This window comes from Hyla sarda, chromosome 2, assembly GCF_029499605.1.
Source record: "Hyla sarda isolate aHylSar1 chromosome 2, aHylSar1.hap1, whole genome shotgun sequence".
NCBI classification, from domain to species: Eukaryota; Metazoa; Chordata; class Amphibia; order Anura; family Hylidae; genus Hyla; species Hyla sarda.
In genome coordinates, this window is record NC_079190.1 from 250,965,813 (window position 1) to 250,990,441 (window position 24,629).

Here is a 24,629-nt window from a genome sequence, read left to right on the forward strand (position 1 = left end):
CATCACTTAAAGGGGAAATAGATCTAATAAGAATATATATATATATATATATATATATATATATATATATATATATATATATATATGTAACCCCTGTGGAGTTGGCTGCATTATCTGAAATGCCCAGTAGATGGTTGATGGAGACCACAAATGAACTAGTATGCTGTTAATAAAGACTGGAGCTGTGATCACATGATTAGCAGCCATTTCATGAGAGATAATGCTGATTGGTGGAGACTTCTGTCACATGATTGTGACATCACACAGGTCCTGTGCCCTGAGGACTTGTTCAGACAACCACAAGCTTAGCCAGAGAAAAAGCTGTGAGAGACTGCACCACAGAGACAGAACCTAGCTGAGAGAACTTGCTTCACACAGGACCACACCGGCTGAGAGAGAGACCTGCTGGCATAGACAAGCCCTGAGTCCAGACGTCTGGTGAATACAGTGAGAGGAGACTGCTGCTAGACTGACCTAGTTAATGGTGTGAGGGTAAGCCTAATGCCTCTTCCCTGTTCCACTACAGGGCATCTGTCTCCTTACTCAAAGTAAAGACTCTGAGGTCCAGTGTGGATGTTACACAGCGCAGGCTGCTTAAGTGACACTTCGGAGCAGGACTTATAAGAGCCCCAACACTCCTATGTGCACCAATGGCCATTAGGGTGAAGATAAGGGGGTGGATCGCAGGTGTGCTAGTGGGTGGGGAAAATCCACATTGCATTTCTATCTGTGTTACACTGTTGTATTATCCTATGTATGTTGTTAATTTGCTACTTACTATATAAAGTTAGTTCACATTAGGCTGTGTCAGTCATTGTACCAAGTATGTTCCCAGTGGGACCCCACATCCCTACCCCGGATGCTCCACTGTGTAGAGGCACTGCTGCAGACATGTACCCCGGGCTTAGTGAGGTAGCTAAGGTAAGGGACCCCAGAGACACTAGGGGGTGCTCCCAAAAACCTGCTACACATGGAGGCACTGCTGAGATCATAAATTGGGGTACAGCCAGTGAGAATAAGTTACCGTAAGTCCCCGGGCCACTCCCTCCTTTGCAACAGAATGGGCCCAGCATCGGAATGTACCATTACAGCAAGCCGTACTATTATACCGGGTACCACCCTGCTGTCAGATGAGCCATGTCATCTTGTGTATGAAAATCCAACTGGAAATAGAAATGGTGACTGTTAGGGATATCCTGCAAGACCCTGATGGCCAAAGGTACATGTAACTATATTGTCATACAGATCTGAGAGACCATGAGAGGCCTATCAACATTCATTTGAATGGAGCCACAGATGAAGGATGATCCTTAATGTATGCCCTCCTTGATAAGAAAGAAATGGTCTCACCACAACAACCCTTTGGGTTAAGACCATAAGATGATGATGCAGAAAAGCCCCTGACTCCCATCTCTGGAAAGGTCGGAGCCATTCCTAAACAAGCTGCCCGCCTCACTATAGAAGAGGGGACGATTTCTCTTAAAACAGAGTCTTCCCCATCTCCAACCCTGTATCTGACATTCTACAAAAGCTCTCAGAGGCCATAGTAACTACAAACCACACTCATATTTACCAAAAAATAAAGGTGTTTTCCAGGAATCAGCCTGTCCCTCCAAGAGAAGAGCCTTTTGAGGTCTGAAAGGATAATGCTATGCAATTGTTGGAGGAATGGTCTTGTACTGATACCATAAAGAAACAGCGCTTTGCTGAAGAGTCTTTGTTTTCCAGCTACAGACATGATAAGACTGTGCTAGGGAATAAATGGACAAGCTACTGGCGTACAATAAATAGGTGATAGTGACGCTTACAAACAACCGCTGTAGTCCTGCGATCACACTATTTCCAGTCTCCCCACACTGTGCCACATGTGCTTATGTTTACAAACACCACTGTGGTCCACTTCCGGGACTACAGCGGTTGTCTGTAAGCGTCACTATCACCTATTTATTCACATGCTTCATTTGTATTTATGTTTTATCTGTTTGTCATTGTACAACAGCAACAGTACTGCCTATACTTACACAGCTTAGGTTATTAATACTAATTTTATGTATACAGTCATTTAGGAGGTGTGTCCTGGTAACCACTCCCCCTGACCTTCGCAACCATTTTGTAGTCCTATATCAACCCCACATGGCAGTGTGTGGGTACCTTGATCTGAGGAAGGGAGGGTCCCTCCCGAAATGCGTCATCCATTGTTTTATTGCTTTATTATACTTTAATAAACGGTCCTGCCTAGGATCTTTACTATACCTGAACTTCGTTGTCCTCATCTCCAAGGACTGTACCGCCGGTTTTCCAAGTTTTTTTTCTACTTCTCCTCCTTACCTTCATAGGACAACCTGGGTCGGTTCCTGCAACCCACTGGCTTGGCAGCAGTTCACTATTGTTGGTACCCCAGAATATTGAGGTTACATGTCTGTTTTATCCACCTTGAGGTGAGCGGCCATCTATAATCCCCGTGGGTCCTCCCCCACTTCCCTCACTTCCTACGTATATCCTGGGGTAATACACGAGGCGCCATTTGTCGGTCCTTTCTCCTTTTTGTCTTTATACAGGAGCTACCTTTCAGAGTCTGATGGAGAAAACTGTGGGGGATATGAATCCCAAAGAGTGTCTAGTGTATCTGGATGACCTAATTGTGTTCGGGAAGACACCAGAGGAGCACGAACAGAGGTTGTTGAAGGTGTTGGATCGACTTCAAGCATAGGGCCTCAAGCTATCAGTGGACAAATGCCGGTTTGCCCAGAACTCTGTCACTTACCTAGGGCACATAGTCTTTGCTGAAGGAGTAGCTAAGATTGAAGCAGTGTTGAATTGGCAAAAACCCAATAACATCAGCGAATTGCAGTCATTCCTTGGTTTCTGTGGTTACTATCGAAGGTTCATGAAAGACTACTCGAAGATTGTTCGAGAGTTACATGACTTGCTGAAGATTACCGCTGACGTAGGTCGTGCTAAGGCACCATGTCTTAAAAATCCCTTTGGAGAGAAATGGACTTCAGGATGAGAAGAGGCGTTTCTGACATTGAAGAAGAGACTTACAGAAGCTCCTGCCTTGGCGTATGCAGACCCTGTGAAACCATATATCCTCCATGTGGATGCCAGTATGGAAGGCCTAGGGGGTGTATTGCACCAAAGTTATCCAGAAGGATTAAGACCAATGGCTTATATAAGTAGAAGTCTTACAGGTGCTTGGAAGAACTATCCAGTCCACAATTTGGAATTTTTGGCACTCAAGTGGGCCATCGTAGATAAGCTGCATGACTATTTATATGAAGCAACATTTGAAGTAAGGACTGATAACAATCCACTCACCTACATTCAGACTACAGTCAAGCTGGATGCCACAGGAAATAGATGGTTGGCTGCCTTTTAAAATACAGTTTCAGCCTGAAATACAAGCCCACCCCAAGAATGTTAGTGCGGATGCCCTGTCCCGCAGACCTGGACTCCCTCCACACCAACAAGAAGAGGAATGGGAAGAGATCCCTGGACCAGGGGTGGGAGCCTTTTGTCAAACGTATGTAGTGGCTGAGAGTCAAGAGGAATTTACTAAGCTAAGAGGGATAGACTCTATTAGTCACTCCCCAGGAGCAGTGCCCGAGGTGTTCCATGCTCCAGTCATGCTTCAACAGTGGTCCAGCATAACCACAGAAGACAAGAGGAAGGCTCAAGCACAGGACTGGTATACTGGGACAGTTCTCAGTGCAATAAAGACCGAGAATCCTAAATTGCATACTTCTCTCCCTGTGAGTCAGAGAGAGTTATACCGAAGAGAATGGAGCCGACTACACCTGGAAGATGGAGTCCTCTATAGGGCTGGGAAGTATCATGATCACCCTGGCAGAAAACTATTGGTTCTGCCACACAGATACCGGGGCATTGTCCTGAGAGCCCTCCACGATCAACATGGGCATCTTGGGTGGACAAGACCTATGGCCTAGTACAAGATCGGTTCTATTGGCCTCGCATGAGGAAACATGTTGAGCAACATGTAAAGACCTGCAGAAGGTGTATGCCTGTGAGAGCTGCCCCTATGGGTCATCTGAAAAGAATGGGACCCCTGGATCTTGTTTGCATAGACTATCTCTGCATTGAAAACGATACAGCAGGGATTGGGAATGTGCTGGTGGTAACCGATCACTTTACAAGTTATGCTCAAGCTTTACCCACGAAAGATCAAAAGGCTGTCACTGTAGCCAAAGTCCTTTGGCAGAAGTATTTTATATACTGTGGACTACCCAATCGGATACACTCTGATCAAGGTAGAGACTCTGCTTCCAGTTGTGTATGCTGATGAAGAGGAAGAGAGTAGTGAAGAACCGGAGGAAAACATAACAGAGAGTCCTGTGAGTGGGGCAGAGGAGACCCTGGGAACCCCCAGAACAGAGGATCAGTGGGGGTCATCTCCTGCTAAGGAAACATAGCAATTGCCTCCTTTAACTTCTATGGTTTCACAAAGTCCTGGAACCCCTCCTGGGTCATGAAGTTCTCCAAGGTTGAACCCAGAAAGTCCCTGTTTTGTTCCTGGAACTCTCCTTAGAGACTCTAGTTCGAGGGCAGGAGCCGAAGTTCCACATTTGCGGTCCCAAGGCCCTCTCCCACAGAGAGAACTTAGTCATAGCACCAGAGTGCAGCAACCCCCTAGGGCCCTAGTTTATGATAATATAGGAGAGCCCAGTTATGCCCCACTGACACAGGCAGCATCTAAAATGACCACTTTCCGAAATGCACTAGCTGAAGTTGTAAATATTAGTCACTGTTTGCCCTAGATCAATAGCTAGCTAGGATGTTACTGTGATAGTTGTACTGTATGTAGGATGTATATATGCTATACCTTATTTTTTTGTTAGCCTCCTGGCTAGGACTTGCCAATGGAAGGCAAGTATTTTTCAACCCCTATGCAGTTGGTATCATTATCTGAAATGCCCAGTAGATGGCAGATGGAGACCACAAATGAACTAGCATGCTGTTAATAAAGACTGGAGCTGTGATCACATGATTAGCAGCCATTTCATGAGAGATAATGCTGATTGGTGGAGACTTCTGTCACATGATTGTGACATCACACAGTTCCTGTGCCCTGAGGATTTGCTCAGACGACCACAAGCTTAGCCAGAGAAAAAGCTGTGAGAGACTGCACCACAGAGACAGTACCAAGCTAAGAGAACTTGCTTCACACAGGACCACACCAGCTGAGAAAGAGACCAGCTGAGAAAGAGACAAGCACTGAGTCCAGATGTCTGGTGAATACAGTGAGAGGAGACTGCTGCTAGACTGACCTAGTTAATGGTGTGAGGGTAAGTCTAAAGCCTCTTCCCTGTTCCACTACAGGGCATCTGTCTCCTAACTCAAAGTAAAGACTCTGAGGTCCAGTGTGGATGTTACACAGCGCAGACTGCTTCAGTGACGCTGCAGAGAAGGTCTTATAAGGGCCCCAACACTCCTATATGCACCAACGGCCATTAGGGCGAAGATAAGGGGGTGGGTCGCAGGTGTGCTAGTGGGTGGGTGAGGAAAATCCACATTGCATTCCTACCTGTGTTACACTATTGTATTATCCTATGTATGTTGTTCATTTGCTACTTACTATATAAAGTTAGTTCACATTAGGCTGTGTCAGTCTCATTGTACCAAGTATTTACCCAGTGGGATCCCACATCCCTACCCCGGATGCTTCACTGGGTGGAGGCACTGCCGCAGACATGTACCCTAGCTCCCAGATAGCGGAGGCTCAGGATCCGCCTGTCGGGCACAGTGAGGCAGCTAGGATAAGGGACCCTAAGGACATTAGGGGGCGCTCCCAAAAACCTGCTACATATATATATATATATATATATATATATATACACACAGGGTGGGCCATTTATATGGATACACCTTAATAAAATGGGAAAGGTTGGTGATATTAACTTTCTGTTTGTGGCACATTAGTATATGTGGGGGGGGGAAACTTTTCAAGATGGGTGGTGACCATGGTGGCCATTTTGAAGTCGGACATTTTGAATCCAACTTTTGTTTTTTCAATAGGAAGAGGGTCATGTGACACATCAAACGTATTGGGAATTTCACAAGAAAAACTATGATGTGCTTGGTTTTAACGTAACTTTATTCTTTCATGAGTTATTTTCAAGTTTCTGATCACTTATAAAATGTGTTCAATGTGCTGCCCATTGTGTTGGATTGTCAATGCAACCCTCTTCTCCCACTCTTCACACACTGATAGCAACACCGCAGGGGAAATGCTAGCACAGGCTTCCAGTATCCATAGTTTTAAGTGCTGCACATCTCGTATCTTCACAGCATAGACAATTGCCTTAAGATGACCCCAAAGATAAAAGTCTAAGGGGATTAGATCGGGAGACCATGGGGGCCATTCAACTGGCCCACAACGACCAATCCACTTTCCAGGAAACTGTTCATCTAGGGATGCTCGGACCTGACATCCATAATGTATTGGTGTACCATCTTGCTGGAAAAACTCAGGGAACGTGCCAGCTTCAGTGCATAAAGAGGGAAACACATCATCATGTAGCAATTTCGCATATCCAGTGGCCTTGAGGTTTACATTGATGAAGAATGGCCCCACTATCTTTGTACCCCATTTACCACACCATACCATCAATTTTTGTGTTCCAACAGTCTTGGAGGGATCTATCCAATGTATGAGCATTCCTAGAGGAACAGTTTCCTGGAAAGGGGATTGGTCGTCGTGGGCCAGTTAAATGGCCCCCAAGGTCTCCCGATCTGACTCCCTTAGACTTTTATCTTTGGGGTCATATGAAGGCAATTGTCTATGCTGTGAAGATACGAGATGTGCAGCACCTGAAACTACAGATACTGGAAGCCTGTGCTACCATTTCTCCTGCGGTGTTGCTATCAGTGTGTGAAGAGTGGGAGAAGAGGGTTGCATTGACAATCCAAAACAATGGGCAGCACATTGAACACATTTTATGAGTGGTCAGAAACTTGTAAATAACTCATGAAAGAATAAAGTTACGTTAAAACCAAGCACATCATTGTTTTTTTTCTTGTGAAATTCCCAATAAGTTTGATGTGTCACATGACCCTCTTCCTATTGAAAAAACTAAAGTTGGATTCAAAATGTCTGACTTCAAAATGGCCGCCATGGTCACCACTCATCTTGAAAGGTTTCCCTCCTCACATATACTAATGTGCCACAAACAGGAAGTTAATATCACCAACCATTCCCATTTTATTAAGGTGTATCCATATAAATGGCCCACCCTGTATATTATATAAACACATTAAGCCATGCAATTATGTTACAAGCTTTTGTTTCAATTACAAATATTTATTTGTTTTGTTTTTAATTGTGAAGCTCAAAGAAAGGAGCAGTACCTTTCTAAATCTGGATATACAGTAGCAAGCTTTAGTTGTAGAGTTCTACATGTCTTGTATATAGCACTGAGCAGACGGGGAACTTGAAGCTACATGGCAAAGTTAGTACTCTGAGCTATGAAGGTAGTAAAATTTTATAATGCTCTAATTTACACTAATAACACAACCACAGGAGTAAGGAACTATAAAGTGACTATGAGATTATGCTTATGTACTGTATACACAATTATCCATTGTAACAACAATTTAAACTTGCCGACCGCTCGTAGACTTTATATGCCTGGAGAAAAGGCATCAGTGGCATCTGCAAGACGTTTCAGATGTAGGCCTGCTGGCATGGAACAGGTGTTGGTAACTCTGCTACTTCATTTGTAGGCTACAGAAAAAAAGACGTTCAAATGATGGGCACTGTCTAGTGGTGGTGTACAGTATCATGAGCATATTTTTCTCAACCTTTTCAGTAGAAGGAAACCAGACACAGTGCCGAATCAGCAAGCAGAAAGTGAGACATGACCAGGGCACAAGTTTAGCAACAATGGAGGGCATTTATGAAGCATTTTACCCTTGTTTTCTTGCAATATTTCGACACAGTGTTTTTGCGCTTTTTTGCGCCTTTTTTTTCAGTCAGGTTTTTGCAGTAGTCAAAAATTCATGAAATTGCAATTTTTTTTTAAAAAAGCACAAAATTTTGCGCAAATCCTTTAAAAAGGTGCAAATCTCCTCCTTACAAAAGTGACATAGAAAACACACATTACAAAAAGTTGTTGAAATTACTCATTATTATAAACAGATTAAAATCTAAGTTGGAATAAACTTCTACACCGTTTTCCACTACTCTGCGAGTGCAACAGTTTCTTCTGAGTTATTGATGCTACGAGCTCCGTGAGCTGGACCTCATCTGTTTGCACCCACCTCACCATTGCTATAGGAATGCTGCCTCTTATTTTGTTTTCGATATATATATATCGATATCTATATATATTGTTTAATTATTTTTGGGATTTGAAAACATTTTTCAATATGGTTAGGATGGACATGTTTAAAAGTCTGGATGTTTGGTACAATTAAGTTTATAAACCATGCTTGTTTACATGTTTATCTAAATTATTACTTTAAAATTAAAATTCCTAAGTTTTTACGGATGCAAATTAGACACCTTTTGTAATTAGTTTGTTTTACAATTTTCTAGTAGTTTATCAAGAAAACAGCACATCAGAATCCCACCACTAGGGGCCACCATACCTACTGGGACACTAACACTAACTAGTCCTGCAGCAACCTCAGGCTTGTCCATGAGTCATGGACAAGAGATAACTCATGGAAAAGGCTGTATGAGCATTTATAACCCTGTGAGCTAATGAAAAGATGTAAAATGAAATGTTAAATTAAGGACATTCACAATGAAGCTGCTAAACTGCCTGCAGTAACACACAAGGAATCACCTCTGAAAGATCTTCCTTGAACTATCTATCACCTGTAAGGGACAGTGAGTTAAAAAGCCACCCATGAAAAAAAGGAGTAAAAAAAAAAACACAAACCACAGCCATTATTTGTAAATACCCCCCAATGGCTCTACATCAGCACATGGAATGGCATCACAAGGTTACATGGGGCAGTCAACTTCTGTTGCTAATATCATATCTACACAATCAGAAGATCAAAAAAAAAGAAGGAATAATTATTTTAGCTTTTCATTTGTACAATCCTGTTGCCACTTCCAAAAATGAGAGACATTTTAAATGGCCAATAAAAAACTATCAGGTGCAAAACCTGTTGCTATTGCCAACAAGGGATCATTTTTGGACCACTTAGAGACAGCCATTGCTTCTTCCGGTACTTCTGTGTGTATTTTTAAACAAGTGGTAAGTTATACAAGGTTACTGTATGTCGCCATAACTTTGACATAGCCTTAAACCAGTTTACAACTTACATTCATAGGTGAACTAGAAGGATTATACAGGGCTTTAGGTCTCTAAGAAACTTAGGTAGTTTTATACACAAGTTTTAGGGATGCCAAGTTTTGGCTTTGCCTTTAACGCATTTGCTCAAAACCAAACGTTTTGACACTATTTAGGAAACCTACCAAAACAAATTTTGGAAAAATGTGCTTAACCCCTTAAGGACCGGGGTTTTTTCCGTTTTTGCATTTTCGTTTTTTGCTCCTTGCCTTTAAAAAATCATAACTCTTTCAATTTTGCACCTAAAATCCATATCATGGCTTATTTTTTGCGCCACCAATTCTACTTTGTAATGACTTCAGTCATTTTGCCCAAAAATCTACGGTGAAATGGAAAAAAAATAATTGTGCGACAAAATTGAAAAAAACGCCGTTTTGTAACTTTTGGGGGCTTCCGTTTCTACGTAGTACATTTTTCGGTAAAAATGACACCTTATCTTTATTCTGTAGGTCCATACGATTAAAATGATACCCTACTTATATAGGTTTGATTTTGTCGGACTTCTGGAAAAAATCATAACTACATGCAGGAAAATTAATACGTTTAAAATTGTCATCTTCTGACCCCTATAACTTTTTTATTTTACCGTGTATGGGCGGTATGAGGGCTAATTTTTTGCGCCGTGATCTGAAGTTTTTAACGGTACCATTTTTGCATTGATAGGACTTATTGATCTAAAAGTGACCAAAAATGCACTATTTTGGACTTTTGAATTTTTTTGCGCGCACGCCATTGACCGAGCGGTTTAATTAATGATATATTTTTATAATTCGGACATTTCCGCACACGGTGATACCATATATGTTTATTTAAATTTTTATTTACACTGTGGTTTTTTTTTATTGGAAAAGGGGGGTGATTCAAACTTTTAATAGGGGAGGAGTTAAATGATCTTTATTCACTTTTTTTTTCACTTTTTTTTGCAGTGTTATAGGTCCCATAGGGACCTATAACACTGCACACACTGATCATCATCATTGATCACTGGTTTCTCATAAGAAACCAGTGATCAACAATTCTGCCCATGACTGCTCATGCCTGGATCTCAGGCACTGAGCAGTCATTCGGCGATCGGACAGCGAGGAGGCAGGTAGGGGCCCTCCCGCTGTCCTGTCAGCTGTTCGGGATGCCGCGATTAGCCGCGGCTATCCCGAACAGCCCGACTGAGCTAGCCGGCAACTTTCACTTTCGCTTTTAGCCGTACGGCTCAGCTCTGGGCGCGCGGCTAAAGGGTTAATAGCGCGCGGTGCCGCGATCGGCGCTGACCGCTATTAGAGGCGGGTCCCGGCTTCACTATGATGCCGGGCCCGCCGTGATATGACGCGGAGTTACTGTGTAACCCCGCGTTATATCAGGAGAGCAGGACCAAGGACGTACCGGTACGTCCTTGGTCCTTAAGGGGTTAAAGGGGTATTCCAGGCAAAACCTTTTTTATATATATATCAACTGGCTCCGGAAAGTTAAACAGATTTGTAAACTACTTCTATTAAAAAATCTTAATCCTTCCAATAGTTATTAGCTTCTGAAGTTTTCTGTCTAACTGCTCAATGATGATGTCACGTCCCGGGATCTGTGCATAATGGGAGAATATCCCCATAGGAACTGCACAGCTCCCGGGACGTGAGTCATCAGAGAGCAGTTAAACAGAAAACAACATCTCAACTTCAGAAGCTAATAACTATTGGAAGGATTAGGATTAATAGAAGTAATTTACAAATCTGTTTAACTTTCCGGAACCAGTTGATATATAAAAAAAGTTTTGGCCTGGAATACCCCTTTAACTCTACTTAACAAGATATTATTCTAACTTAATGGAGAACTCCTACTTTGCTCAGCGAATCTTAAAATGATGTGAACATTTTAATATACAAATACATTCAATATACAAAAAGCATCTGCCCAAAAGAAAAAAAAAAAACCTGTCTCATCCTGAAAGGATGTAACAAGTTGTTTGTGTTTGTAAATATTCTTTTGTCACAATCATATTTTAAATGATAGAAAAGACAGATGTCTTTTTCCTTCAACCAAATGTCACTGTGACATTTGTACCAGTAAAATCTGCAAATGTAAAAAAAAAAGTGTATTTTCTAGAAATATTGCCTGCTGGTGAGGAAACATGCTTCTCGGTGTCAGGGTTCGGACTAAAATATATAATGTCATCCATAAAAAATGAATACATTTAAATCATGAATTTAATTATGAATATATTCTACAGGTTTAGGTCTTAAATTGACTAGATAAAAAATTTTGATAGATAGAAGAGGATACACATACTGCTTAACCCCTTAACCCCTTAAGGACCGGGGGTTTTTCCGTTTTTGCATTTTCGTTTTTTGCTCCTTGCCTTTAAAAAATCATAACTCTTTCAATTTTGCACCTAAAAATCCATATGATGGCTTATTTTTTGCACCACCAATTCTACTTTGTAATGACATCAGTCATTGTGCCCAAAAATCTACGGTGAAACGGGAAAAAAAATCATTGTGAGACAAAATTGAAAAAACAAACGCCATTTTGTAACTTTTGGGGGCTTCCGTTTCTACGTAGTACATTTTTCGGTAAAAATGACACCTCATATGTATTCTGTAGGTCCATACGATTAAAATGATACCCTACTTATACAGGTTTGAATTTGTCGCACTTCTGGAAAAAATCATAACTTCATGCAGAAAAATGTATACGTTTAAAATTGTCATCTTCTGACCCCTATAACTTTTTTATTTTTCCGTGTATGGGGCGGTATGAGGGCTCATTTTTTGCGCCGTGATCTGAAGTTTTTAACGGTATCATTTTTGCATTGATAGGACTTATTGATCGCTTTTTATTCATTTTTTCATGATATAGAAAGTGACCAAAAATGCACTATTTTGGACTTTGGAATTTTTTTGCGCGCACCCATTGACCGTGCGGTTTAATTAACGATATATTTTTATAATTCGGACATTTCCGCACGCGGCGATACCATTTATGTTTATTTTTATTTTTATTTACACTGTGTTTTTTCTTTTATGGGAAAAGGGGGGTGATTCAAACTTTTAATAGGGAAGGGGTTAAATGATGTTTATTCACTTTTTTTTTGCACTTTTTTTTTGCAGTGTTATAGGTCCCATAGGGACCTATAACACTGCACACACTGATCTTTTACATTGATCACTGGTTTCTCATAAGAAACCAGTGATCGATGATTCTGCCGCATGACTGCTCATGCCTGGATCTCAGGCACTGAGCAGTCATTCGGCGATCGGACAGCGAGGAGGCAGGTAGGGGCCCTCCCGCTGTCCTGTCAGCTGTTCGGGATGCCACGATTTCACCGCGGCTATCCCGAACAGCCCACTGAGCTAGCCGGCATGCTTTCGGTTTCACTTTAGACGCGGCGTTCAACTTTGAACGCCGCGTCTAAAGGGTTAATAGCGCGCGGCACAGCGATCAATGCCGCGCGCTATTAGCCACGGGTCCCGGCCGTTGTTAGAGGCCGGGCCCGAACCGCTATGACGCGGGGCCACGCCGTGGCACCGCGTTATAGATCGGGAGTGGACACATGACGTTCCAGTACGTCATGTGTCCTTAAGGGGTTAAGGACACAGGAAATTTTACTTTAGCATTTTCGTTTTTTCCTCCTCGCATTCTAAAAATCCTAACTCTTTTACATTTCCATCCACAGACCCATATGAGGGATTCTTTTTTGCATGACCAATTGTCCTTTGTAATGACACCTTTTATTTTACCATAAAATGTATGGTAAAACAAAAAAATATTATTTGTGTGGGGAAATTTAAAGGGAGACTGCAATTTAGCACTTTTTGGAGGGTTTCGCTTTTATGCTGTACACTTTATGGTAAAATTGACATGCTTTCTTTATTCTGGGGGTTAATGCGATTAAATGATACCCATATTATATACTTTTCTATTACTGTACTGCTTTTAAAAAAAACTAAATTTTTTTTTGCAAAAAAAGTATGTTTAAAATTGCCTTATTTTGACCACCAATAACGTTCTTATTTTTTCGTTTATGGGGATTTATAAGAGCTAATTTTTTGCGCCGTGATCTGTAGTTTATATATATGATTTAATATACATTTTTTTTAATAAATCTTTTAAATATAATGTGACAAAAAAGCAGCAATTTTGTACTTTTTATTTTATTTTTAAGTTTATGCCGTTCACCGTATGGGATCATTATCATTTTATTCTGATAATTCGGGCATTTGCACACACATGGAAATCAAATATGTTTTTTAGTAATTTTTTTTACGCTTTTTGGGGATAAAATGGGAAAAAGTGACTATTTACATTTTTATTAGGGGGGGGGGGATTTTTCAAATAAAAAAATAAACTTTTTTCTTTTTTTAAAAACTTTTTAAGTGCCCATAGGGAACTATTTATAGCAATAATTTGATTGTTAATACTGTTCAGTGCTCTGCAGTACCTCCTCCATTGCACACAGCAGGGGAATAGGAATGAATGAAAAAAGAGGTATTCCATGAAAAAACATTATTTTTCATATCAACTGGCTCCAGAAAGTGGAACAGATTTGCAAATTACTTCTATGAGAAAATCTTAATCCTACCAGTACTTATCAGCTGCTAAAGTTAAGTTGTTAATTTCTGTCTGACAACAGTGCTCTCTGCTGACACCTCAGCTCTCTGCTGACCACCTCAGGAACTGTCCATAGTAGCAGCTAATCCTCATAGCAAACCTCTCCTGCTCTGGAAAGTTCCTGAGACAGGCAGCGGTGTCAGCAGGGAGAACTGTTGTCAGACAGAAAAGAACAACTTAATTTCAGCAGCTGATAAGTACTGGTAGGATTAAGATTTTTCTAACAGAAGTAATTTACAAATTTGTTTAACTTTCTGGAGCCAGTTGATATGAAAAAAAAAAAAGTTTTATCATAGAATACCCCTTTAAAGTTGTTCACTCGCACTATAACCCAGTATATTGGGTTTAGTGTGGGTGGACAGGATGTCAGTTTCTCTTCTACATTGTGATGGTAATTAGAGGGAAATGGAAGTTATTAACAACATATAGCACTATGTGGTGCTTTTTGAATTTCTTTTTTGTCTTGTCCATAGTGCTCTCTGATGACACCTCTGTCCGTGTCAGGAACTGTCCAGAGTAGCATAGGTTTGATATGGGGTTTTTCTCCTGCTCTGGACAATTCCTGACACGGACATCAGGTGTCAGCAGAGAGCACCGTGGACAAGACAAAAAAGAGATTAAAAAAGCAAAGAATTTCCTCTGTAGCATACAGCTGCTAAAAAATACTGGAAGGATAAAGTTTTTTTAATAGAATAAATTTACAAATCTGTTCTGGCACGAGTTGATTTAAAAAAAAAAAAAAAATGTTTTTTACCGGAGTACCCCTTTACTGGGTTATGTAGTCTGAATATCACTTTGTTTTTCTTTTTTAAATCTTCTTTTCGCTTAAATGCAAAAAACCAACCTGACTATGATGGAGCCCTGTAAAAAGTAATAGGATCTGTCTATTGATATTTCACAATCCGTTGTCTGAACAAAAAAGCATGCTACAATAAACAAAGGGTGGTGAACCCAGCCACAGAACAGCAATGTATTTAACTAAAGTGAGTTGTTCAGCAGAGTGTCTCATGGGAGTGTAATATACGTGGCAAAAGATGACTGACGGAGATTTAAATTGTGTTTATTTTATTGCTAATTTTTAAACATCATAATTGCTTTTACTATTCTATGACACATCTTTATAACTTTATAGTAAATAGGAAGTTATTCCTAACTAGTTCCATTTAGCCACTGCTTGAATGACCCGAATACAATTAGGGCAACGGAGGGCTACTACAGCCATTGGCCAATTTTGTTCTCTGATCGGTATAACTGTATTTTTCTACTAATGGTCTACTGTTTTTTAGAGGGTACATAGAACAAGATATCTGTGAGGATGAGCATTACTTTGCATAAACAAATCTATGTGATGCGCATTTCTTTGTCATTTTTATATGGCACATGAATATAAGTTATAACTGTTAAATGGGCACTGTCAGATACCAAAACTTTTTATAAGTTGTACATCTTGGCAAAACATTAACCTTTCTAACATACTTCATAAGAACATTGTATTTCCTTTTTATAGAAATCATGGCTCATAATATCATGACTTTGTCCAAGCTGAAGAACAGGCATGGACAAAGTCCAGTAAGTATGGGTGGGCTAGCACTCCTCTGTGCTCTCTCCTGTGTGATAGCACTCCTCTGTGCTCTCTCCTGTCTGATAGGACTCCTCTGTGCTCTCCTCTGTCTGATAGTACTCCTCTGTGCTCTCTCCTGTCTGATAGGAATCCTCTGTGCTCCCCTCTGTCTGATAGTACTCCTCTGTGCTCTTTTCTGTCTGATAGCACTCCTCTGTGCTCGCTCCTGTCTGATAGTACTCCTCTGTGCTCTCTCCTGTCTGATAGCACTCCTCTGTGCTTCCTCCTGTCTGATAGGATTCCACTGTGCTCTCTCCTGTCTGATAGGACTCCTCTGTGCTTTCTCCTGTCTGATAGGACTCCTCTGCACCCTCTTCTGTCTGATAGGACTCCTCTGTGCTCTCTCCTGTCTGATAGGACTCCTCTGTGCTCTCTCCTGTCTGATAGGACTCTTCTGTGCTCTCTCCTGTCTGATAGGATTCCTCTGTGCTCTCTCCTGTTTGATAGGACTCCTCTGTGCTCTCTCCTGTCTGATAGTACTCCTCTGTGCTCTCTCCTGTCTGATAGTACGGCTCTGTGCTCTCTCCTGTCTGATAGCACTCCTCTGTGCTCTCTCCCATCTCCTATGTGCTCTGTCTTGTTTGATAGGACAGGAGAGAGCACATATGAGTCCTATCAGACAGAAGAGAGCACAGAGGAGTGCTATCAGACAGGAGAGAGCACAGAGGAGTACTAACAGACAGTAAAGAGAGCACAGAGGAGTACTATCAGACAAAAGAGAGCACAGCGGAGTCCTATCAGACAGGAGAGAGCACATAGGAGTACTATCAGACAGCAGAGAGCACAGAGGAGTACTATAAGAAAGGAGAGAACACAGAGGAGTACTATCAGACAGGAGAGAGCACAGAGGAGTACTATCAGACAGGAAAGAACACAGAGGAGTACTATCAGACAGGAGAGAGCACTTTGTGAATAGCCATGTCTGTAGGTCTATCATGGTTACAACCTGTTTTGGTTCAGGTTGACGGTCATAATATTAGTTACAGATTTGGTTGAGTCTTTCATTAATTTTTCGGCCCTTCACGTCTACAGGTCAGTTCAGTTACAACCTGACACGACTTCAGGTTGGCAGCAACGTCATTATACGCATCCATATGGTTACTTAGCATTTGGGTTGTGCATACAGGGACATAGCTTGGTTCTGTAGAGATTTTGTTTGTCTGGGTTTTAGGTTGACGATGATAGTAATTACATGTTGGTTGAGTCTCATCATCATGTTTGCTGCATAAGTGGTTTCATTGCCGGTCACATCCACAGGTTGGTTACAGCAATAACCTGACACAGGTTTAGCTTGGCAAATTTGTGTATACACGTTCTTGCACTTGGAGTCATGCATACGGGCATATGGTTGTTCTCTGTTGAGACTTTTCACGTCTACAGCTCACAGGGAGCGTCCAATATGCAGCCTGGAATACTTACATGATATATTACAATTGATGTCTCATGCCATTTTACTCCTACTCGCATTTATCGGGTTTTGCCACTCTTCATTGCATCTAGCATAATACTATCAGATTACGTCTGTCAGGTGTCTAGCATCATATCCTTGCCTTGACAGGGTGTCATTGTTTGCATCCCATCCCATCAATTTTACCCTGGAGAGTACGCAAAGAGGGAGGTTCGCAAGCCCTCTAGCCGTCAGCCTTGGCAGCTGACTCAGTTAGTTGGTTAGCTGACGCTTGGGTGGTTCCCCATATGGACATCAGGACAGCTTAACGTTAGAGGCTGCGCTGTTCTTGAGTTCTCTTGGTTTCCTGAGGTCCAGGGGAATTACATGCAGGTGCATGGCCAAAAAAACATGAACTTTGTTGGGATGCAGATAGTTACACATTGAAATTGTATAGCAGAAGGTCATTGCTCAGTCAGCTGATGATCATATGGTATTTTCCCATGTCCCACGAGTGGTGCTTAGCTCGAGTATTGCAACCGTTGCTTTCGCACGTCAAGGATCCAACCGGGATTAGCTGCTGCTATTGTTTAAGGGGGTGGCACTCACTACATTGTTTGTCAAACATGTACGTATTCTTGTTAAATCCTTTTGTAGTGATCCGTCCATTATATCCAGTCATTCTCCTAGCATGGGGGCTGCTGCACCGACGTTACATCGTGGTGTGCCAGCATATGTGGTTAGGAAATAGGGGTGCTGGAAATTCAGCACTACGTGCACTGTACCCCATTCCATAGTCAGAAATGCACGATGCCTTTCAGTCATCGGTGACGTGGTCACTACGCGTATTAATAGCGTTTTGTTCTGATTATGAGTTTTTGCCCTCTAATTTTCAGGTGTACTCCTACGCGGCAGTATATGGCACAACTCTAACTGCCTAATAGATTACAGGGTTAGTAGGGAATAGGAGCTTAGTAAGAGGTTCAGTTAGGTAGGTACGCTATACTAATGAGCACCGAGCACAAGTGTGAAGGCTAATTTATGTATTTGTGGGAGGGGCGGGGATTCCCTATAAGAACCCGCAGCTGTACCTGTCGCTGATGCCGCGGGTTCGTTACGTCCCACCCAACCCTCCCTCAATATAATTTTCACTCCATGACTATCATTATACATCAGGGTATGCCCTCTAATTTTCAGGTGTACTCCTACGCGTCAGTATATGGCACAACTCTAACTGCGTAATAGATTACAGAGTTAGTAGGGAATAGTAGCTTAGTAAGAGGTTCAGTTAAGTAGGTACGCTATACTAATGAGCACCGACCTTAAAAATGTTTTGTTGCCCAACCCCGTCAACCCTTATATATTGAATTAGGAAGAAATTCAAGTTTAAGCACTCAGATCAACCATTGTTTTTCGTTCAAGGCTAGGTTTCCACACAATTTTTTTCTGGCATTGTTTTGGAAAACTGCCCCTGCAGTTTTTGAGCCAAAGCCAGAAATGTATTAAAAAAGAATGTGAAATATAAAGGAAGGACTCTACTTCTCCTTCCTACTGGATCCACTTCAGACTTTGGCTCAGTGGAAGTTTTTGAAAAAAACATCAGAAAAGAACCTGTGTGCAAACATATCCTAAAACTGGTTCCTGTGCTCCATTTTTCTTAGCTGTATGGTAAAACATGGAAAAAGATAGCACACATGTAGAAAGGGGAATATTAATAGAATATTGAAACAGACAAGAAGGATACAATATCATGCATAAAATTCATGCGGCACTTCTACAGTTTACCATAGCAAATGACCTCTGCTGTCATCTAAATTAAATGACCTTAAATTGAAAATGCAAATTGATTCATAAAAAAAAACTACTTGTACTATTCACAAATATATATGCAAAGCTTGACAGAAGCTTAGCAGAACTTAACATCCTGTAAACAGTACTGCAAAAATACAATTACATTTCCATTTTTATTTCGTTTTGTTGAATTAATGTAGATGGCAATAACCAGACTTGCACAGTACCTACTGCATGATATTTCATCTTCTCCACCGTATGACACTTTGACCTATTTATTAGAGTAATGAGGGGCACAGACAATAGATGGCCCCTGTGCAATAACTGTACATGGGCCCTTTGCTCTGTAATAGCTCATCATAGAGCACTATATCACAAAAATTGCTATGGACCATAAAATAAACCATAGGAAGATGCTTAAAAGGTAACATACTGGGTCCTGCCTACATTTTTCATGTCCAATTAATATTAGTACTAATGGTGATAACTGAAATGTAGCATATAGGGGAAACTGATTTTTAAACAGCTTCTCTATTGTAATATAAGGGCTACATTAATTTTATGTTCCTATCATGGCAGGAGGATGAGAAGGTCTATTGTGGGAAATAAACCATGTCTTGTAGAACAGATTGTATTTTATTCTGGATCAGCCAGGATTAAGTAGGCTTCTGTTTGTCTCTTTGAACTTGGCTAGGTACACCTTTGTAAACAAATTTATTTTGTTATCTCAATGCATATATAATGAAGAAGGAAAAAACTTTTCAACGGTCTTCAATAATAATCGTTGCAGCATACATATCTAGAGTGTTACCCTAATCCTAGTTAGAAGCTTAAAGGGAAACTGATAGCTAGTTTACCCACACTAAAACCAACACACGGGGTACTAGTACGAGTAAACTGGATTAAAAGGAGGTGTAACTTTCCCGCATTCACGATCACCTTTTTTCGTCTGTATTGTTGCTGTTCGTTGATCGACTCTTGTTAAAGAGTTCGGCAGCCTTTCTTCCATACACCCCATCCATTGTCCTACAGAGTTGTACACCGAGGTGTAGCAGCTCAACAGGTCAGTCTATCACTTTGGTGTAGTGGAGGGTGCACACCAATTGATATATGTTACTAGGGAGCACCCCTGTTTTTAGTTTTTTTTTTCTTTCCCAATATTCTCTCACTTTAAGACTGATGCCACTCTGTAAGATGGTTGTGAGGGTGAATTATTCATCAAGGTAAGAAGCTATGTGTTAACAGCCCTGCCAAGAAATAACACAGTAAGTTAAGGCAGAAGACACCGGAGTAATTTGCAATGTAATTTTACTAACTCAAGAAGTACTAATGCTTAGTGACTGCAAACAGGCGCAGTTCTTAGTTAAAATTGTGATAGATGCTACGGTTCTGTACACTCTAATGTAATCTGTTCTCACTTTCTCACTTATTGAGCCAAGACCCTCAGCAGTCTCTCTGTCTCTGTAGGCCTCACCGTACCTTATCACTGCGGCAGCCTTCCACAGGTCACTGCCTACTCCTTATGGTTCCTGGCTCAGCATGGCATTTAGTGGTTTAGTCCATCTCCCACTTTGTTATTAATCGAACAATAACATTTTGATTCAAGCTCACCAGTTCTAGTGCACAAAAGATTGTACATACTGCTCATATATGACAGTTCACATAAGGTAAGTGTCTTTCAGAAGGACTTTAGCCAGTTTATCTTTTCAACCTATGATTTTATACGGCAGTGGTTCCCAGCCTTTTTCGGCTCGGAGCGACCTTCAAATTTTTTTTTTCCACAGGCACCCCTACCGAATAAATTTCAACGCATGACAAAAAAACTGTAAAAAAAAAACGGTAAAAAAATGAAGCAATGCACAATACCTATATATGTGTTAGCTACATAGATTACAGTACTGCTAAATGCACAACAGATGACGTCTTCTCTGATCGCAGTCGGTCACTTTCCCTTTTCTTCTCCATCTAGCCAGGGCCATCATGATTACTTCTTCCGGCCACAACCTGCAACATAAACATATTAGGCTCTGCTCTTTTCCAGCATCCTTCTCCCCTTTTCCCCACCTATAGGGTCCCAAACGCTAATAATTCTGCCTTTACGCACAGTACAGTGGGAAGGTATGTGGGTTGATGGGAAAGGGTAGGTTAGTTGGGGAGGAGTAGATAGGTTGCTCCAGTAGGTATTTTTTACTCAATTAGGTAGGTGTCCTTTGTATGTAGCTTGTCCCTTGTATGTAGGACCCTCTTGTAAGTAGTTTGGCCCCTGTAGGTAGCTTGCTCGGTAAATGTAGAACCCTCCTTTAAGTAGCTTGCCCAATGTTTGTAGAACCCTCCTGTAGATAGCTTGCCCCCTGTATGTAGGACCCTCCTGTAGGTAGTTTGCCCCCCCTGCATGTGTGGTGACATGTGGGTGCAAGATATACTTGTCAAATCGTGACTCCAGGTCACTGTTTACAATAAACTCACCGATTCCAGGTTACGGATAACTGGAGCTCGCAGTACAGAGCGGAGTAGAAGGGATGCAGTGTAACCCATGGGGGCCAATTGGCTGTCCTCAATGTTTGTCCTTAGTGAATATCATCAGTGTTTGTCAGCAAAATGTGCCAACTAGGCATGCAATCTCTTCCTTATTTTGTTATTATGATCTACTATCTTCACTTTACATTTCCTTCCTGCATGTCCTCCATCCTGGAGGCAACAAGGGCACTCCTGGACATAGACTATACAAGTTTTATTGCAAAGTATAGTTGATCTATTTTCAACTCCACATTTTTTTATCGCTTTGCCCCACACTCATTTCTGTTTTTGATATCCATTATCTAGGGTCTAGGGTTATATAAATTGTTTACAAGGATAACAGTCTGTTACTTCTGTGTTTTGCTTTGCACTTTTCTCCTATGTAGCTCTTCACCAACTGATCCTTGACCATTCTAGCTCTTTGTTGACCACTTAAGGCTTTGCCGACAGGATAAGCTTTAATATGTCATCCACTTTCACTAATGTTTTTCTTTTATATTTTTGTTTATAGGCATCACTAGAAATATATACAATTTAGTAACCCTTTCCATTACTTTCTTCACCTCTTTTTCTGGTCTCTAATAAAGTTTAGCTGGGAATCTCCTTCACCCCTTTCCAAGCTTTATTCACTTCTTCCTCAGAATACTTCTCTACTGCCCTTACCTATCCATTACTACCCTTCCTTGTTTCTCATATTTTATTTAGCCAAGGGCCATAAATGACATCTACTCCTCTCAATATGACTATTCCTAGCTGTATTCTTAAAATAAATACGTATCCGCAAATGGTCCCTACTTTTATAGGTAGTCATATCTAAACAATATATATAAGTACTCTTATCATTGATAACAAAGTAATGCTCTATAATGTTCCTCAAACAGCTGCTGCTTCTAAGGGTGTGCCACAGATATGTAAGAAAGCAAGATTTCCTCTTCTGTATGTGTGCAGGGATTAAAATATACCAGGATATAACATCTGGCAATAATTTGCTGCTTCTGAAGGTGTAGTATAGAAATATAAGGAATTGGACTGATATTGCAGTATTTTCAGGTACAGTGTAACAAAAATATATATTTAAGGGAGCAAAATATTCTCTTCTGTATGTGTGCAATGTACAATTTGCAGCATACTCATTACTTAAGGGATAACTGAAAATTAGAAAATGGCATGTAAAGGTCATATCATGTCCAGAAATAATGCTACTCTTCATACACACACGTACAACAGCTTATCTTAAAAAGATACCTTAAAACAACAGGTATGCATTAAATGAAAAATAGATAAAAATGTTCCTAGAGTAAAGCTATGACCATATGTCTGTTATTTAGAATGGGACAATTCATAAACCTCCAATATGTTCTCCAGACACATGTGTACTCAAATGCATATGATGTTTTGCTATTCTATTTTATTTTGGTTTGTAAGTCTGTTTTAGGAATCTTCTTAGCTGAGTTCCTGCTCATTGAATAGATAGGAATGAGTTTCAGTCATTATTTTGCATACATGCAGTGAGCTCTGCTTTCAGAGTCATTTCTGTGCCAAAATTCAGCCTCTGCTCCTGTAAGCCTGGATTAAAAGCTCTGCCATTTGTGTGTTCGTCAGGCTTCCCATCTGCCCGCTGAACACAGAAGAAGAATAAAGAAACATCCCCACCATGTGGGCACCACTTGGAAAGGTTGCGAGCCTACTATTAAAGCAAAATAATCACCTTATTAGACATTGTGCTAATTAAATGCAATATGATGAGACACTTGTAAACTACTGAAAAGGACCAAGAATCTTATGAGAGGTTGTAGGCATTTATTAGTTTTATTCTAATATGACCCCAAAAAAACTTGCATTAGAACGTTGGGTTTAGATGTAGTAAAACATGTAAACACAATGCAAAGCTGGCATGATATTTTTACACTGTGTTCTGGGAAAGCTCCCAGCGTAAATGGTAAGCACATTTCATAGACCCGATTGAGGACAAAAAAGTGTCATTTTGGACTCTGTTTACCAGTATGGGTCAAGGTTGCTGTCTCTTCAGTATGAAAATAATCTTACACAACTGCCAAATCTAAGTGTAAAGGATGTAAACAAATAAGTGTAAAATATTGACTTAAATGTTCGTATATTCTCATGTACTATAGACTGATTTACATTATTTAATTGGTTTCTAAGCTAATTTTAATAATGAGATGTCCTGAGGATAGGTCATCAATGTCTATTCAGTGAGGTACCAACATCCAGACCCCCAATGGTTCATTGTTTACCAGAGCCAAAACAATAGCCTAAACAAGGTCAGAAGCAGGGAGCTTTGTCCTCTGTGTAGTTGCCATGCTGGAGCTGAAAGGGGTACTCCGGTGGAAAACTTTTTTTTTTAAATCAACTGGTGCCAGAAAGTTAAACAGATTTGTAAATTACTTCTATTAAAAAAATCTTAATCCTTTTGGTAGTTTTTAGCAGCTGTATGCTACAGAGGGAATTCTTTACTTTTTGAATTTCTTTTTTGTGTTGTCCATAGTGCTCTCTACTGACACCTCAGTCCATGTCAGGAACTGTCCAGAGCAGCATAGGTTTGCTATGGAGATTTTCTCATGCTCTGGGCAATTCCTGATACGGGCATCAGGTGTCAGCAGAGAGCACTGTGGACAACACAAAAAAGAAATTCAAAAAATAAAGATTTTCCTCTGTAGCAAAAAGCTGCTAAAAAGTACTGAAAGGATTAAGATTTTTTTTAATAGAAGTAATTTACAAATCTGTTTAACTTTCTGGCACCAGTTCATTTAAAAAAATAAAAGTTTTACACTGGAGTACCCCTTTTACTGCAGTAACCTATTATTGCCACAATACAGAGACCGGAGCTGCCTGCTACTGTCTCTGTTCTCTATGTATTCCAGTGCCATGGCTCTGATCAACAGCTGATCTGTGGGGAGTTAAATGTTGGCACCACACTGATCTGATATTGTTGATGCATCCTGAGGATAGGTATTCAATAAATTAAGATTGGTAAAACCTGTTAACACATATCTGTCATCCAGCTATCATGTGCTTGTATTTAAGGAACAGTAGTATTTCTGGTCATTAGATGATTTGCATTTTTCATTTTGAACATGAGACTTTTGCTTTTTTCTGCCTGTGAGATGTACTAGTGTACCCAGCGCAGCTGCTCAGCATTTGTCAGGAACCCTGCCCCTTTTAATAAAAAAAAAAGGAGTAAGACCACAACCAATTGATAGTTTTGTCTTGTCTGCATGATATGTTAAAAGTTTATTTGTAATCACTGTAACACTTTAACTGGGTTTGCCCATGAACCTAAGAGCAAAAATCTTACTACCCATAAGTGTGTTTTATCATAAATGTGATCTTTATCTGCTGACGTGTCTCCTGGTTTAATAGGCTCCATTCACAC